General features: G+C 48.5%; 1 protein-coding gene and 1 pseudogene across 30 annotated transcripts in view; one reads left to right on the forward strand and one right to left on the reverse strand.

Moving 5' to 3' along the window:
- The window catches only part of PTK2 (protein tyrosine kinase 2), a 327,553-nt gene that overhangs the window by 15,996 nt on the left and 297,920 nt on the right, over positions 1-13,637 (reverse strand). The window lies entirely within an intron of this gene.
- LOC111762963 (U6 spliceosomal RNA) lies at positions 7,189-7,303 on the forward strand (annotated as a pseudogene).

A 13,637-nucleotide genomic window follows, 5' to 3' on the forward strand; every position in this document is an offset into this window, starting at 1 on the left:
GTGAAAACAGCATGGTATTGGCATAAGGAGAGACACACAGAGCAATGGAATCGAACTGAAAGCTCTGATATAGAACCTCATATATATAGCCATATAATATTCGATAAAGCCACCAAACCCTCTCAACTGGGAGAGAGTGGCATATTCAACAAAGGGTGTCTGGAGAACTGGATATCCATATGTAGAAGAATGAAAGAGGATTACCATCTCACACCTTTTACAAAGATCAACTCAAGATGGATTAAAGACCTAAATATAAGAGCCAAGACCATAAAGACCTTGGAAAGCAGTGTAGGGAAACATCTACAGGACCTTGTAATAGGAAATGGCCTCATGAACATCACACCAAAAGCACAAGCAGCAAAAGAACAAATAGATAAATGGGACTTCCTCAAAATTAAAGCCTTCTGCACCGCAAAGGAGTTTGTCAAGAAAGTAAAAAGGGAACCCACACAATGGGAGAAAATATTTGGCAACCATATATCTGATAAGAGACTTATAACTTGCATATATAAAGAATTCATATATCTTGAAAATAAAAAGATAAACAACCCATTTAAAAAATGGGAAAAAGATTTAAACAGACACTTCTCCAAAGAAGAAATACAAATGGCTAAAAAGCACATGAAAAAATGCTCCAAATCTCTAGCTATCAGGGAAATGCAAATCAAAACTACAATGAGATACCATCTTACTCCCATAAGATTGGCAGCTATGAAAAAAACAGAAGAATACAAATGCTAGAGAGGATGTGAAGAAATGGGAACGCTCATCCACTGCTGGTGGGAATGCAGAAGGATCCAACCATTCTGGAGGACAGTTTGGCGGTTTCTCAAAAAACTAACCATAGATTTGCCACATGACCCAGCAATTCCACTGCTGGGTATATACCCAGCAGAACTGAAAACAAGGACACAAACCGATATATGCACACCAATGTCCACAGCAGCATTGTTCACTATTGCCAAAAGTTGGAATCAACCCAAATGCCCATCAACAGATGAGTGGATCAATAAAATGTGGTATATACATACAATGGAATACTACTCGGCTGTAAGAACAAATACACTACAAACACACGTGATAACATGGATGAATCTTGAGAACCTTATGCTGAGTGAAGCAACCCAGGCATTGAAGGACAAATATTACATGACCTCAATGATAAGAAATAAGCAAGCTGCCTCAGAGAGCTAGAGACTGAACGATAGGCTTACAGGAAATCGGGGGGTGGAGGAAGGATGTGAGCCGACGTCTGCAGGGGTGGAATATATGATGAGCTGGCGGTTAAGTATGAGCACAAAGAAGAGATAAAATGGGGGCAAGGGGTTGCCTTTGGGTGGGGCTTTGCGGGTTTGAGGGGGGCTGGGGATGAGCGGATGGGTAATAGTGCCCAAAAAATGGGGGGGAGGGAGGGGCAACATACGAACATAGGAGAGTGTCTGGTGTTGGTTGAGAGTAAAATGCTGAGAAAATCGTATCAACATATAATTAAGAGGGTTACCTGTTTAGGATGCTCAGAGGGGATGGTCTGACATGGGACGGACTCCTGTGCAAATGAGCAAAATGAATGCTCATTTTGCCAGGGTGGGTTGTACCATTGGATAGAGACCCAAGTAGTGAGAGTGGGGGTGGACCCACATCCTGGGGAGGACTAATGAGATCAAAAAAGAGGGAACTGTATCTCTCGTGAGAAAGGGTGGCTCCCAGGGCATTAGGGCAGTTGAGCAAGTCAGGCCCTGAACACTGTTGCAAGTATCTCTGGATGTGGCTCCTCGGGAAATGGAGATTTGCTGTCGCTGTGAACCCCAAGGGGAGGGGCAAATGGATGTTGAATGGATGGAACCAAGGTAAATGTGGGGGTAAGAGGAGTTTCGCGAGAGTACACAAGGATGAATATAAAACATGTAATATTACACCAAAAACATATAGGGGAAGACAGACTAATAATGTAAACCATAATGTAAAACATAGGATAACTAAAAATTTAGAAAACTGTATATCCTAAAGTATGGACCACAATGTAAGCACAGATGTCACCTTGTTTGAAAGCTATTGTCTCACAGTCTGTATATCAGCTTAAGTAAATATGATATGAATAAGTTATAAGAATATCGCTGTGGAAGGGAAAAGGTTTTATGGTGGATGTGTGGGAGTACTGTATATTGTATATATGAATTACTGTTATCTAAGGCTCTTATGAAGAGAAGCTTAATAATTAGGAAAAAAGAAAAGAAAAAGACAGGATGTAGAATTTTTCCAAATCAATACGTATTCTATATCTAACCTTTAAACCCATTGCTATATTCCATTTTACTAGTAAGGGAACCTGACATTATATTGGGCTTCACTTTTCAGGAAGTTTTGGATCACAGAGTGGTTCAACAATGGCAGCGGAGGAATACTGGTATAGGATGTTATTGACAGGTGATATATGGTTGACAGGAAGTTATACAGGGCATATGTCCAGGGTGCATGGTAATGTTTGGATATACTCATAGTGGCAACAATTAAAAACAACAGCAGGGGGGCTACTGGGTTCCTGGCTGGGGGTGCTCTGTCGTGGTCCTTAGGAGAGCAGCGGCAGTACCCCAGGTGCAATGGTAAGGACCAGGAAGGAATGAGGGTCCAACAGTGAGCCCCTGATACTAATGACTACGCTTGTGAGCCTATACACCTGAAATAAGAACAAGGCCTAGAGCAGCACTGTGCCTGGAAGTTTCCTCCTGACAGCCTTCATGTTACTCAAATGTGGCCAGTCTCGAAGCCAAACTCAGCATGTAAATGCAATGCATCCCCCCCAGCGTGGGATATGACACCCGGGGATGAGCCTCCCTGGCACTGAGGGATCACTACCAAGTACCAGCTGATGATGCAACTAGAAAATGACCTTGAATTAAAGGTTCAACGCGGACCAGCAGAATATCCCTGTCTACATATAATAACAGGAGTTTAAAATGCTGTTTGACCTAACGTAAGGGGGAAATGGAAAGGAGAAATGAGTTTATATGGCTATGAGTCTCTAAAAAAGAGTCTGGAGGTTGTCAGAAGGATTGCCCTTATGCACACCTGAGCAGAGTCTCAGAGACAGATAAAGTAGATACAACCCCAGGTATTTGTTCTTTTGAGGGCTAAAGAGACTCACAGGTTCTATGGTCATGGCAGATGGGGTTCACTGCCATGTCAGTTGGCCCTTCTTTGGAGCTGGTGTTTCTGCATGATAGAGCTGGACACAGATGGGATCTCTTTCCACAAGACTTTCATGCTACTTTACTGGAATTGTAGTTGGTGCTGGGGTTTAAGATATATCTAGGGGATTTGAATCTCTGGACTGACAATATGATAGCCAGGCCCTGAGCCTCAATAGACTTCAACTCCTACACTCTGATTTATTGGACTTACCCCACTCAGCTAACATGGAGTTGAAGAATGTCAACCACCACACCATGGAGCCTAGAGTGCCTACAACTGAAAGCAGGAGGATTGCATCCAGTATCCACGTGGAATCTAAGCCCCCTCTTGACATAGTTGTGCAATGGACACAACCGATCCAGGGTCCACAGAGAAAATGTGGCATTGGTGTGGGAAAAGTGGCCATGGTGGCTGCTGGGTGCGGGGAATGGGAGGAAGAGATGAAATGTGGAGGCGTTTTCGGGACTTGGAGTTGTCCTGGGTGGTGCTTCAGGGACAATTACCGGACATTGTAGATCCTCTGAGGGCCCACTGAATGGAACGTGGGAGAGTATGGGCTATGAGGTGGACCACTGACCAAGAGGTGCAGCGATGCCCAGAGATCTACTTACCAAATGCAATGGATGTGTCATGATGATGGGAGAGAGTGTTGCTGTGGGGGGAGTGGTGGGGTAGGGGCTGTGGGGTTGAATGGGACCTCATATTTTTTGAATGTAATATTTTTAAAAAATGAATTAAAACAAAACAAAACAAACAAACAAAAAACTGAGGCCCCTGCCCACGGAGACGACACCAAATCCTCCAGGGCGCCTGCAGGTGCCTACCGGGCCCTCACCACCTCAGGCCTCCCTGCCCAAACTGCCTCGAGACAGCCTCATGTCAGGCTTTTAAGGAAATTAAAACAGAAACAAGGGTCTCATCCTCGGTGTGAAAAGGGCGGATGTGTTTAGTAGGCAGTTCCTTGTTTTGGTAACACAACTGTGCTCGGAATTAAAGAGTCGAGAGTTCCTCGGTTTCAGAAAAATACTTAGAACTCAGTGAGGAGCAACGAGGCCTGGCTGCTGGGGAAGCACTCAGAGCCTGTCTCGCAGAAGCGGCAAATGGTCCAGGGACAAGATTGTTTTTTTTCTTCCTTTCCTTCTCGATGCATTCCGAACACAGAGATCAGAGAAACCTAGCTGTAATGTAAGTCAGAGTGTGCACACTCCACTAACGCCACAGTCAACAAAATAATCTGCACGTCCTCATGGCGGAGGAGCTTCCTTCTAACAGTAACTTGGGTGCTAGCCCGCGCCGTCCCCCCAGCCCAGGCCACCCCTGGCGGCCTCCTGCTCGCCCCTGCACATCTCTCCGGCTCGCAGGCCTTGCCTCACCCCTCCTTGGCGGCTCTGCCCCCGTCCTCTCCAGCAGCATGGCTCTGCGCCCGGCTGCGCGGGCACCGTCCTGCCAGGGTCCTCCCTCCTGGGACGGAGAACACTTGGACATCTTGCTCACCTCGGTGCTTCCTGTATCACAAAGGGCCTGGCGCCCGGCGCACAGCCACCAGCCTGAGGGGCGTGGGGAGGGATCAGTGCGCTTGTCTGTCCCTCCTTCCGTCAGTCCTGCTGCGCGGCCCACACCCTCGCACGCACCAGCTTCCCCACTAGCCTTTCTGCCGTGGTGCTCCGTCATCTCTATGGAAAGGACCATTCCGTTCCACCCTGCTTCCCCGCGGGTCTCGCTGGCTGAGCGCAGCTTCTCACGTGCTCTCCTTGGACTCCGAGCACCCACCAGGAGAAGGGTGGAGTGGCGAAGGACAGCCAGGTCAGGGAGACCCTGACTGCTCTGAGGGGCGCTGCTTTCCAGGCATTCTGCTTGCTGTCCAGGCACTGCTGGTACCTGGAGCCTGTAGCCCTACGTCAACACTGAATCTGGAAACCAGGTGATGGCAGGGAGCAGAGGGGGCTACTCTGCTCCACTTTCAGAGAGAGGAGCCTGCGTGATGCCGCCATCACCCTGCCTGTCCTGTGGGAAAGTGTGGACACCTGGGAGCGGCCCCTGGACACAGGCCAGATTTCAGCTCACTCACGGAAAATGTTCCAGTCACACTCCCAAATGGAGCAGTCGGCCTGAGTGCAGCAGTGTGCAGCCAAAGGCTGGGCTGCCTCAGGGAAGGGTGAGATGGGCCCAGCCTGGCGTCCCTCACAGCTGTCACCTACGGGGTCTACTCGACCTCCCTCCTTTCTCACTGTTTCTCACTGAAAACGCTCCTGGGTAAAATTAAACCATGCGGCCAACGCTGAGGGCAGCAGGCTCGGTGTCCACCAGCAGCGCCCACTGCTGGCTACCCAGAGAGCACGGTCCTGGGGGTCTGCAGTCCAGGACGGGGTACCACCCAGGTCCTCCAGCTGCTAACCCCTGCCCTCCTCTCCTCCCGGGCCTCTCCTTTCTCTTGGACATGTATTTTTCCTTAGTAGCCTAAGGTCCTGCTTTTCCAAACGCAGCCTCCCTGGAAGGCAGCTCAGAAAGCAGCCTGCCCATCCAGAGGGCGGAGGCTTCTAGGCTGGCTGCACGGAGGCTGCGGGAAGAGTCGAGTAAGCACCCGACGTCCTCTACGCGGCAGAACGAGGCTGTGGCGAGCACAGGCCTGCACTCGGGCTTGTCTCGGCTACTCAATCTGCATATAAAATTGGGCAAGTTCTTTTCATCTCATGTCTCAGTTGCCTTATCTGAATAATGAGGCTGGTGGACTAGATCTTAGTCATTTTGGGTCATAAACTTCTGAGACTGTGATGTAAACGACGGGTTTTCCCTCCATAGTTCAGGCACACCCACGCACGTCTCTGCGTGTGATTCCAGAAGGCTCAGGGGCTGTCTGAGCCAATACAGAGACCCAGCTCAAAAACCCGTCGTCTGGGGGAGTTAGAGGGCTCTTCAATGCTCGAGTCCAGCCCATTAGCTTGGATCCAGCTTCCTTCATGTAACAGGAAAAAGGTGGCTTAGGAGGAGAAAACACGCTTAAAACAAATGAAAAATAACCAGACTGTTCCAGAACTGACAATTTTAATTCAGCTTTTACTTGAGCTGTTGCAAAGAATGAATGCCAAGCTCTTTTCTGCTTACGATTTGACCAGGAACATCTCTTCCCAGGCTCAGTCCAGGAGCCTCTGCTTTTCTCCTCCCTGTTTCCCCGTTTTCTAGGATTTTCACCCTCCTTCTAAATCTTTCTGTATTTGAGTGCCAGAATAACATTTCTACAGTGGAAAACCAATCAGGTTATTTCTTTGCTTAAAAGCTTTCAATGGGGAAGTGGATGTGGCTCAGGGGAATGAGCTCCCAACTACCACGTGGGAGGTCCGCGTTCGGTTCCTGGCCCCTCCTAAAGAGGACGAGCAAGGCAGAGAGCCGACGCGATGGGCTGGCATAGCGAGCTAACTCAACAAGATAACTCAACAAGATGACGCAGCAAGAGACACACAGAGAAAACCATAATGACAGACACAAAAAGCAGGGGGCAGAGGAGGCTCAGGCAATTGGGTGCCTCTCTTCCACATGAGAGGTCCCGGGTTCCGTTTCCAGTGCCGCCTAAGAAGACCAACCCACAAAAACAGACACAGCAAATGCAAACAACAAGGGTGTGGGGAGAAATAAACCAAAATAAACCTTAAATGCACACTGTTCTCTCACGCCACCCCCACCCTGTCTCTTTCCCAGGGAGCCCTGCCCTGGTCTGGGTACCCCTGGTCTCTCAGACACCCGGGCTGGCCCCCACAGCTTCGTGCTGCCACAGTCCTGGCTCACAGGTTTGCTTCCAGGCTTCCTCAATGACACTGTAACCTCTATGCAAGCCAAAGTCCCTTCCTACTTGTCGTCTGCTCATTCCTTCAGCAGATACTCACGCAGCTTCCTGGACATGCCAGACCTGACTGCCATGGCCCCACCAGTCTATGGCAGGCACTCAGTACAGTTTCATTGTCTGAATTAACCACCAAGCTACCATGTCCAAAAGACGAAGATGATACCTTTAAGTGTAAGGAAAGAGTCATTTAAAAATAGTTGCTAGGTACAGAGAAGATTAGCATGGTCCCTGCACAAGGATGACATGCAAATTTGCGACACATTCCATATTTTTACCTTTATATGAAAGCCAAAAAAAAAAACCCTTGCTAACCATAGGAGGAAAACAACCTAAATACTCCTTGCAGATTAATAAGGCAGACTTCCACAAAGTATGATAACTGTGTCCACAAGTAAACCAGAAAAGTTAAATAGTTCTGAGCTCTCAAGAAGATACTTTTCAAACACTCTAAAGGATAAAACACTACTGTGTTTCGAAGCACAACAATATCAGGAAGCAATACCTTTTTTTTTTTTTTTTTAGGTATCAGGGGCTGGGGATTGAACCCAGGACCTCTACGAAGCTGGTTCTCAACCACTGAGCCACGCTGGCTTCCTTGAGGCGTTTTTTGTTTTTAGGAGGCACAAGGAACCAAATTCGGGACCTCCCATAGGGGAGGCAGGCACTCAACCACTTGAGCCACACCCGATTCCAGGAAAAAATAATTTTGGAAACTATTTCTTAGGACAGAGGTCAGTGATAAATAAATCAAGTGCCCACCTAAGGGAAGCCAACCCAGAGCAGTGCAATCTCTGGGGCAGTTCGGCCTCTTCTACCAGAAAGGACGAGCAGATGGGACCTCTGGGCAGCTATGGCTGGGTAGGAAAGCTGCTCAGAGAAGATTCAAGGAGGCCGGCGGCCCCCACCCTCAAGGACAGTCACAGACACGAAGAGGCATAAAGGAAACTGGATACACACAGGCAGTAATTCAATCACTGATTCCAAGGAGGCAGTTCCTACGCTGTAGAGTGCTGGAATTCTGCCACTGCACGAAGCAGCAGCCTTCTCAGGCTGGTGAGGTGAAAAACACCAGTGCAGTTAGGGAGACTCCAAATACAACGGATTGTGAGAAAACTCAAGATAACATTTCAGATTGACAAACCACGGCGCGTTACTCAGTGGAAATACAGAGGTATTTTCAGAATTGAGGAACTGTTTGAGCTTCAAGGACACTAAAATGTGACAGCTGATGATCTGGGATTTTCTTTTTCAACCCCATGTGGACAACTGGCGTAATTTAAATAGGATCCATTGATTAGCTAACAGTATTGTACAGGTGTTAATTTCCTGATGTTCCTGTGGTTAAGAAAGAGAATATCCTTGTTTTGGTGAAGTCTACACTGAAGTATTTAGGAGTAAATAGACATCATACCGGCAATTTAATTTCAAATAGTTCAGAAAAAAATGACATATATGAATATGCAGAGATGCCCATAAAGCAAATGTGACAAAGTATTAACCCGGTGCATTTATGAGTTAACAAGTGTTAGCAATTCTGGGGGGAAGGGAATGCAGGAATTCTCTGTACGGTTCCTGCAACTCTTCTGTCAGCCTGGAACTCTGTCTTTCCTCCGCTGCCCAGTTCATCTTCTGGGCACACAGCAGAAGCGTTGGGGTTTGACTTCAACATAGCAGGGCAAAAAACCAGTCTTAAAAACAAAAGCTCCAGCAGGCCCAACATATGCTCTGGACTCTTAACAGTTTTGTGATTTGGGACATTTTTAAAAATAATATCTTCTATTATTTATCTAAAAAAAAAAAAAAAGTCCACGGTGACTTTTCCTTTTGGATATATGAAAACCTTCTGAAATGACTGAGCTGATGTCAGCACAGCTCTGTGGTGAAACTGGAAGCCACTGTGGCTGGACTGGGCAAGGCAGGGGGACTGTTCAACACAGAGAACTCAGAGGCCAGCGATGGACTATGGTTAACACTACAGACATGAGAATGGTCTCCTCTGAACCGTAACATACACACAATACTAAAATACAGTGTTAATAACAGGATGGTTTGTGGGAAAACATAAACATAAGCGACAGACCACAGACAGCAGGGATATTATGACGATGTTCTTTCATCATTTGTAACAAATGTCAGAACATGTAAAGTGTCAGCGGTGGGGCGATGTATGGGAATCCTGTATGGTATGCACGACTGTTTATAAACTCACAACTTCTTAAATAAATTAAAAAAAAAAAAGAAAAAAAAAAAGTCCACATTTAATTGTAGAAAAATTAAGACACTGCAAAGAAAATAAAGGGAAAACCGCCACTCAATCTCATCACTTAGAACTACCACTAGTTAACAATGTATTTCCCATCTCTGTAAAATATACAAATCATATTTACAAAACCGGAGCCACGTCCTAACCTGCTGCAGCCTGCCGCTCCCCACTCTTTCCTAGTAGCTGACCCTTGCTGTGGGGCTGTCTGCTCCAGCACTGCTTCTCCATGGCCTCAGGGGGCTGGACAGGCAGGCGTGGAGAAGGAACTGACCGCCATGTCCTCAGGACAAGTCACTCGGCCTCTCCACACCCCCAGCTCCCATCTGGAAAGTGGGGAGAAGACGCAGCTCAGAAAATTACAAGGACCAAAGCAGCACTCGGCATAGCACTGAGCTCAGTAAGTATTTGCTGAAGGATTTTGTTAAAAAGGCAAGGCAGGTCAGGTAGGTGGGATCATTTGCTTGTGGCAACATAGCTCTTAAATAGCGGAGGTGGGTTTCAACCCATCAGCAAATATTTAGGGAGGCCCTCCGATGTAGGAAATATTTTATGATATTGTATATATTTCTTTAAACAAAAAACCCCCTCGTTTATTGTTTGCTTACAGAAAAAGGAAATGTGCTTCACATATTTATATGAATTTTCTATTTCTATGCCGTATAAACCCTATGAAATGACTTATTTCTTTGTACATGATAATTCCCTAATGTTTTACTTTGCAAACGACAGGATTTAAATTTTTTTTTTTTTTTGGTCCCGGGGTCAGGGACTGAAGCCTCGTACGTGGGAAGCTGGAGCTCAGACTGAACCACCTGGCTTCCCTGAGTTGGTTTTATCATTTGCTTTGCTTGTTGCTTTTGTTTTTTCAGGAGTCACTAGAAATCAAACTTGGGATCTCCATGTGGGAGGTGGGCGCTCGACTGCTTGAGCCACATCTGCTCCCAGGATTTTAATTTTTAAGTAAGAAAGACCTATCAAAATAAAGCCCACTTTTGTTCTGGGAGAGGATGTAAGTACTGAAGCTTTTATTCACCCTTACACAGCAGGCACAGTTCCTCTGAATACAAGATGGGTGTCAAGCTAGTGAATTAAAGAGCAAAGAATAGACTCTATTTTTGTTTCTGCTAATGGTCAGGCAAAATCTCTCCCCCCCAATAGAATATTTGAGGCCTGAAGACCATTCCATCAAAATGAGGCAATTTATGTTTAAAATCTTATACAAACGGGTTACAGACATAAAAATTGCTAGGGGCAGTATGACAATTTTTTCCACGATGGAAGCATTTTCGTGTTTTTTCCTTGAGGAGTAACATATACAGCAACCTGCAGAGCACACTGTCCACATAAAGAGATGGAGCGTCTCTGGCAACCCGGCAGGCGCTCGTGTACCTCTGCCCATTGACACTGACCCCAAACTGGCCACTCTTCTGACCTGCGCCCTTAGTCTCCTCTTGGCTGCTTTGTATAAACTGCATCATATAAACGGATTCTATTTTATGAGCACTTTTGTGCCTGGCATCTTGTGTGTGACGACGTCTGTAAGACTCATCCCAGTGCTTGTGTCCAGCAGTAGCTGGTTCTTGTTTATTGTTGTAGAGCATTTCATTGCAGGAATATTAACCATTCTGCTGCTAATGGGCAAGTGGGTTGTCTCAGTTCTTGGTCATCAAAACCGTGGCTATGAACCCTCTTGCACATGTGGGCCAGTGCACTCAGCTCTCTCAGGTGTGTACCTGCCGTAGTCACACTCTGCCCTGCTGCAGGTGAGATTTCCGGCTATCCCGTGTTCTCTGGGGACCTAGCAATGAACAGTTCAGGTTTGGTGTCTACTCTCAAGTTGCTACCACACTAGAAGATTTCAAACTTAGTGCTTTCAACTCAAAAGCGCCTTTTCCTTTCACGGTTTTGTCTTTCCTTGGGATGAGGCTTTGCTCAGAAGCAAAACCAACAACAGAAACCAGCGTTCCTGCCTGCCTGCCTTTTGCCGTTGCTCCCGAATTTCCCTTATTTGGCATTCTTCCGGATTTATTCCCTTCTTGGAACACAAAGTGGGCTTGATATAGATAGGACACTCTCGTTTCAAAATTAAAACCCTGTTTTCAGCAAAGGACCACATTAGGAAGTTACTGTGCTCACAGTAATAAAAACAAGCATGGCACAGAGTTACTGCATCTTTGGGCACTGCTCAATTGGAAAGAAAGCCTTGTACGTGGCCTGAGGCTCTAACCAAGGTGGCTGGAGTCTCTAAGAGCTCTAACGGCAGTGGCTTTGTGGCCACAGCACCACCTTGGGAGGTGGACGTACAACCTGGGTAAGAGAAGGGGGCACGCAGTGCAGTGGAAAGAGCACCTGCTGTACCAAAGGCCCTGTGGCAGGCAAGAGCCTGCGGTCCCAGGGGATTAAAGCCAACGTTTGCAGGGACACACGAGGGGCCCCTGCCCAGGGGAAGTGCTCAACAAACCAGAAAGTTACCCTTCCATGCAGGTGCAGCCTTACAGGAGGAGCAGCTGTGCAGAGTGCACAGGGCGCCCACAGCTCCCCGTGAGGTAAGTCGGGACAGAGCATTGCGAAAAGGTTTAGAGCAGTTTTAAATAGTAATCTTGGGTCTGTTGGATTGAATTCTGCATGTCTTTTAAAACTGCCTTTCTCTAGAATTGACTTTCATTGTATTATATAGAAGTAGCAGCCTCCAGCACATCGGGGCCACAGCCAGGAGCCCTGCTAATCGCTTCAATCACCCACTTAAGCTCTAACCACGGCCTGTTTCTAATAGCTAGTGAATCCAGGGGGGGCCCCCCCGTGTGCCCCTTCAGTCTTTGGTCATGAGCGGCCCAGCCTGCAGCTGTTTTGGGACCATCCTGGGAACTTTTGGTCATTGAGGGCATGTGATCTGGGTTCTGGAAGATTCTCATCAAGGCAGCTCTCCCTAGCTGCTATGGATCCAGAACAGAGAGAAATCAAAGCCCTCTGAAAACGTCCTGGTGGACCCCACCCTCACCAAAGCTGGGGAAAATGTGTCCCACTCTGCAGGGGCACTCTGCCCCAAGCCCGGGTGCGAGGGGCAGGGCCAGGACCCACAGCCGCGTTGGCGGCCCCAGAGCCTGTGGCCCACCAGTACTCGCCCCATGTATGCTGCGCCCCCTGCACCCACCTCCCCCAGGCAGACACCCGGCTGCTGACCACGTGCCATTCAGGGGGCACTTCACAGAGGCAGAGAACGGCCTGAGCAAAGTGCTCTGAACAACACGTTCTCGCTTGGGAGGAGCATGGCTGCCAGCCTCCTCCCGTTTCAGATGTGGGGCCGAGGCTGGGAGAAGTCACTGCCTGAGTCATAAGGAGAGCCGAGCTTCCCGGGTAGACAGGCTGGAGGCAGGCCGTGCCCGGGGGCGGCAGTGTTCACGGCCAGTGGCCAGTGAGTCACAGGCTGATGGAGGAGGAGGAGGAAGGAAGGAGGAGGGTGGTTTCGGGGAATCTCAGGGTCGGCTGAGACAGTCGCTCTATTAAACTCTGACTCTGCCGCACCCCCACTTGGCACCACTTCCCACTAGGTGATCATGCTCACCTGCACTTGAGGGGTGTGGCACCAAAGAGGCTCCCAGAACCAAGCGCCCCAGAAGCAGGGAGCGGGGAGAGCCGCCCAGAGCTGGCAGCTGCGGGGAGCCGAGCTGGGGCGGCGGAGACCTGCGCTCACTCCCGAGGGCTGGGTCCCGATGGCTCCGTCCTCCTCCAAGCAAGGGAGCTGCCCCCTGGATGGACAGTGCCTGCCCGGGGCCACTGGAGGCTAGTCAAGGCAGCCTGGGCCCCGCCTCCAGTAGGGAAGCTCCCAGCCCCACTAGTCTCCAGGCTCCCTCCCCTGCCCAAATCCCCCAGCACTGCTCAATAAACCTGCACATCTTCACCTAGGGTTCTATTTTGGGGGACCCAACATAGGACAAGAGTCTACCTTGGGGGTGAGGTTCAGACAGCAGAGGGGCATGCGGAAGCCTCCTGGGGTGATGGAAGCAGTCCACGTGCAGCTGCGCGGTGGTTAGAATACACGCGAATGTAAAAATTCACTTAGCTGTAGACTTTAGATTCGTGGACTTTGATGTAATCTTCCTTCTATAGCTCCATTTTAAAAAGGCAGGCAGGCAGCCGAGCAATGCAGCTACAAGGCAGAGCTACACGTCTGGGCCCAGCGCACGTCAGAGGTAGACACAGAAATGAGCTGCTTGGCAGGTACCACCGTGGACCAAACACGAATCACATGTGCAGCTCACGACTGCCACGCTTCGTGTCCTTTCCTAAACGAAGGGCAATCAAGTATGTGTGCACCCCCATCACTGCCAACATAACTACCGGTAG

This window comes from Dasypus novemcinctus, chromosome 14, assembly GCF_030445035.2.
Source record: "Dasypus novemcinctus isolate mDasNov1 chromosome 14, mDasNov1.1.hap2, whole genome shotgun sequence".
NCBI classification, from domain to species: Eukaryota; Metazoa; Chordata; class Mammalia; order Cingulata; family Dasypodidae; genus Dasypus; species Dasypus novemcinctus.